Source organism: Prunus mume, linkage group LG3, assembly GCF_029339155.1.
Source record: "Prunus mume cultivar Tortuosa linkage group LG3, ASM2933915v1, whole genome shotgun sequence".
Taxonomy (NCBI): Eukaryota; Viridiplantae; Streptophyta; class Magnoliopsida; order Rosales; family Rosaceae; genus Prunus; species Prunus mume.
The window spans coordinates 12759931-12765291 of NC_142700.1; the positions used below are offsets into that span (position 1 = coordinate 12759931).

General features: G+C 38.9%; 1 pseudogene; it reads left to right on the forward strand.

The window, feature by feature from the left end:
- The first annotated feature begins 1779 nt into the window (after positions 1-1779).
- On the forward strand, positions 1780-4237 carry LOC103326147 (tyrosine-sulfated glycopeptide receptor 1 pseudogene; annotated as a pseudogene).
- The last annotated feature ends 1124 nt before the right edge of the window (positions 4238-5361 follow it).

The following is a 5361-nucleotide window of genomic DNA, read 5'->3' on the forward strand; positions in this document are numbered from 1 at the left end:
TGTGGCAAACAACTTTGAAAGAATGACTATCCTCCAATTTTGAATTTTCCTAGAAGAATCATCAACAAGAAAACAACTTTGAACATGAATAGGACTTCAATGTATAATGTTGGATCAGGCTTGACTGCCACTGTCACTTTCAGGCCACATCTATCTGGCAAGAAAAATAACACCATATATCTTCCAAATTCCATGAAAAAATATCATCATAATGAAAGAAAACACCAATGAGGGAAGGCACACGTCAAACGTGTGGAGATAAGATACTCATCAGAAGACAAAGATGAGTTCTTAGAAGAATCATCAACAAGAAAAACAACTTTGAACTTGGACTTTGAGTGATTAACATGGAAGATGAGCTCATATCAGTTATCAGCTGCCTTAAAAATAAAAGGAAATAGTCAAAACATATTCCAGTTTGAATTCAACAAGGACTCTCTTGATCACATATATCACGGTCAAGTCCTCTCCTGGTGGCCCAAGGATTCTCTTTCTCAATTTGCGGTGATGTTTGCATCCAAATCTGAAAACGCATTAACTCGTGCTGTTAATAGGTGTGGGAGCCATTCTCTTTCTCTTTTTTTTTATTACTGTTAAAAAAAATCATGACACATCCTATACAGCTTATAACTCGACCAGCATGGATATTGGCAAGGGAAATCTCTCTGCAATAAACAAGTTGTAAGACATTCGCAATTTAATTCAACGGTCATAAAGTAACGCAACCAGCATGGATACTGGCAAGGGAAATCAGATATTTCTTGTGCTTGAAAGCGAATGATATAAATTTCTTAATGTCCGGTATTGACCAAGTGGTGAGCGAAGATGGAGAAAATTGTTTAAGATTGGAATAGGTCAACTTTTCGATCCCTTATAATATATATAGTTAAAAATACAATTCATGAAGCCAATAGAGTCTAGTTTAATGGAAAACGATCTTGATTTGTAAATCAGTGATATTAATTTCAAACTCTCATGTCACATTCACAGTATGTGCATGTGAGAAAACCCCCTCTCTCCAATAACGCTTGTATATATAAAACAAAAGAACAAAAAAGAAAAAGAAAGATACAATTCATGAAAATATCAGCTCCCAATCCCTATAAAACAAAAGAAAGGAACCTAACACCATTCCCCAAAGTCACACTTGCTTTTCCCACTTTGTCTTTGCTTCCCCAAAGTCTTCCTCACATGCATATAGTTTTATCAATCAAAAAACAAAGCCACCGAAAGCCCTTGTGTCAACAAAGTCATGGGAGGTGCCCATAACAAAACACATCACATGCCATCAAATTTAAGCCAATTCAAACACAATTGAGTCGCCTAGACTTAAATATAATTTTGTTGGGTTTAATATATCCATGAATTTACTCCGAGTGTTTCATCTTTTCTGCCTTTCGTCTTTTGCTTGATATACCATTTTTCTAAAGTTCATCGGTTTGGTCATGTAGATGACAGTTGGTAGTGACTTGTGAATAAGGTCCGGTCCTCTCATTGTGGCCCTCTTTAGACCTAATGTGGTATACAATTTTGCTACATTAGTAGATAGTAACTACTAGAAGGTCCGGTCCGCTTATCGTGGCCCTCTTTAGACCTAATGTGGTTTACAATTTTGGCGGGGTCTGAAGAATTTGTATTGTATGGTTATGGTTGTTTGCCAATTTCTTACTTTGAGTACTTTGAAGGCCTCGTGGACTTTAAATTAAGTAGGTCAAGTCCACCCCTTGTGGCATTAGTGGAATATCTCTTAAGACCCAATGAGGTCTTCTCTTTGGTTTCATTAGTAGGAATATCTCTTCAACCACACAATTTAAATTGTGGTTGTTGTTTGCCGACTTCTAAATTTGCAGTGACGTTTGCATCCTTTCAAGAATCATTGCTCTTATATATGTAAATACCTGTGAGCAACGGCACATACACAAAGAAACATGCTAATGCAAGCTTATAACCTAATGGCTCATGCCTTCCTTCTCTTCCTCTTATTCTCTTACATTATATCTACACATATTCATGCCTGCAAACAAACTGAACGCAGCTCCCTCCTGTCCTTCGCCTCCACTTTATCTTCTTCTCCTTTAAATTGGACATCCATTGATTGTTGTCATTGGAAGGGCATCACTTGTGATCAAGATGGTTGGGTCACCCATTTGCTCTTGCCTTCCAAAGGGCTCAAAGGAGGTATCTCTCCCTCTGCACTTGCAAATCTCACGCATCTCACCCACTTGAACCTTTCCCATAATTCACTATATGGTTCACTTGAAACTCAATTCTTCTTGTCTTTGAATCAACTTGAGATCCTCGATTTGAGCTATAACCGTCTTTCTGGAGAGTTACCACTTTCTCTACCATCTAGCAGTATTCGGACAGTTGATTTGTCCAGCAATCACTTCTTTGGTGCAATTCCATCTTCATTCTTCCAACAAGCAAGCAACTTGACTAGTTTCAATGTCAACAACAATACCTTCACAGGGTATGTCCCATCCTCTATTTGTCTCCATTATTCTCCCTCCCTTAGGCTATTGGATTTTTCTTCCAATCTATTTAATGGCCACCTTGCTCCTGGGTTAGGGAAGTGTTCTGAATTGAAGGTTTTTCGTGCCAGTCACAATAACCTCTCAGGGTTACTTCCAGAAGATATCTATAATGCTACTAAACTTGAAGAAATTGCATTGCCTTTCAATTCACTACATGGAGCGATTAGTGATAAAATTGTCAACCTCACCAACCTTGCCATCCTTGACCTCTCCTTTAATAATTTTGTGGGCGAGCTTCCTCTCAATTTGGGCAAGCTCTCCAAGTTGAAGTTTGTGACCCTTGATTTCAACAATTTAGAAGGTGCTTTGCCTCCATCTTTGATGAATTGCACAAACCTTGTAGAACTGCGTTTGGGAAGCAACAACTTGGAAGGAGATATCTCCATGCTTGATTTCTCAAGACTGAGTCAACTTACTAAACTTGACCTAAGGGCCAATAACTTCACTGGTACAATTCCAGTAAGCCTTTACTCATGTAGGTCCTTAAAAGCCATTCGGTTGGCTAAAAATCATCTAGAGGGACAAATACAAGCTGAGATTCTTTCATTGAAATCCTTGTCGTTCCTCTCGCTTGGTGGCAACCGATTCACCAACCTCACATGGGCAGTGAAGATATTGATGAGTTTCAAAAGTCTTCACACACTCTCGCTTGCTGGTTCCTATGAAGGTGAGGTAATGCCATCAGATGATGACATGGTTGATTTTGACGGATTCCAAAATCTTCGGCTATTGAATTTGGCTGGTTCTAACCTCAATGGTCAAATACCTTTATGGTTATCAAAGCTCAAGAATCTAGAGCTGCTGGAACTGGGTTTCAATCAAATCACAGGGCCAATTCCAAGTTGGTTGGGGACTCTTCCTAGGCTGTTTTACATAAACTTGTCAAACAATCGAATTTCAGGTGAATTTCCAAAGACACTTTGTAGACTACCAAGGTTGCTTTATGGACCTAATATTGCATCTCAAGCAGACCAATATGAATTTGAATTGCCTATCTATGGCCGCAGCAGCAGCATAATCGCAACTCAAACTTTTCCAACACATATATTGGATTTTTTTGCAGCAACGATACTGTTATCTAAGAATAACATTGTTGGTGATATACCTACTGAGATCGGCCAATTACAGCTTCTCCAGGAGTTGGATCTTGACTCTAACAACTTCTCTGGCATCATTCCAGACCAAATATCGAACCTGAAAAATTTGGAAGTTTTGAACCTCTCCATGAATCTCTTGTCTGGAATAATCCCATCGTCATTGGCGAGCCTTAATTTCTTAAAAGAATTTAATGTCTCATACAATAACCTCGAAGGATCAATACCAATAGGCACCCAGCTCCAAAGCTTTGAAGCTTCTGCGTTTGAGGGGAACCCAAAACTTTGTGGTGCGCCACTTCTAAATAAGTGCGAACCAAATAAGGGCATTGATGCAAATAACAAGAACAACAAAGACGTGCACAACGGGCTCCATCAACTTCCATGGTTTTATATATTTGCAGCATTTGGGTTTATAGTAGGATTTTGGGGAGTTTGTGGTTCTTTAGTTATTAACAAGACATGGAGATATGCGTATTTTCGATTCATAGACAATCTATAAGATATGCTCCTCTATGTGATGATAACAGTCCCTCTCAACAGGATGAAAAGAAGGCTTAGAGGCTAGATATATATTATTAATATTATACTTTTAATTTTGCATTTTCAGTTTGCTTTTCCCTTTTTTTTTCTTTTTTTGTTTTGTTTGTGTTCTTCTTCATTTCTTGTCATGACAGATTCACCTGAAAAAATTTCCACATAAAAACGCTGCATTGTCAATAGACGGACCTCTTCCATAAAGTGAGAGGACCGTCACCCACACTAGATCACCCTGCACTATCTATCCTTTTTATTTCATTGCAATAGCACAGATTCTATTTCCCGAAATGCTAGGAAATGGTTATCCTTTTCTCTCGGTATGCTTGCCATGTGGCATCATCCAGAATCATGTATAAGTATCTAATAGCTGGTACAGAGAGGGGTCACGAATGCCTTTCCTTTAATTTGCTTCTTTGTTTTCCTTTTCTGAATCTGCGAACCTATCATGAAGCCCTGAAAGAAAACAAATGCAAATAACTACCCAGAATTTAAAATCAACCATACATTTAAAAAGAATGAAGAAGAAGAAGAAGACTCTCTCTCTCTCTCTCTCTCTCTCTCTCTCTCAAAAACCAAAGACTTAAAATCGAAATGAAAATTCATGACTTATAGCCAGCGTCGACAAAATAAAGCAGATTGAGGAGCTTTGGCTGGGAGGGCGTGCTAATTCTTTTCCACTCATTTATCCTCTTCTCTTCTTCAAATTCTTCTGTGCAAGAAGTTGAGAACTGAGAAAGATCACGACCTGTTTTTGGTTCGAAACTGAAATGGGTCATATCATATTAAACTCGGCCAAAACCCAATACCTTATAGCGCTCGGATCAAGTGAGAATATTATATGAGGATCAATCTCAACCTTCCAATGTCATCTGAATGGCTGAAGAGAAATTGCAAGCTTACTGTAGACATGGATACGCTGCACTTACCTCTTAGTCCACGTGTCCTGGTGCGCCTTTTCCAATAGTGCTTCTTCCTTCCTTCCTCTGTTTACCAGAGAAACCCCAAAATCTTTCTTCCTCCCATTAATTTCCACCCCAAAATCTTACAACCCAAAAACTACCACATTCTCCTCCCTTCATCTGCCTTCTTATCTTCACCTTCTTCACTCCAACCTATCAAAATGTTTCAGTCGCTATCCAATACCACTCTCTCCAAATCGAGGGTCTCAGCCCTCATCCAATGGTCCAGCGTCA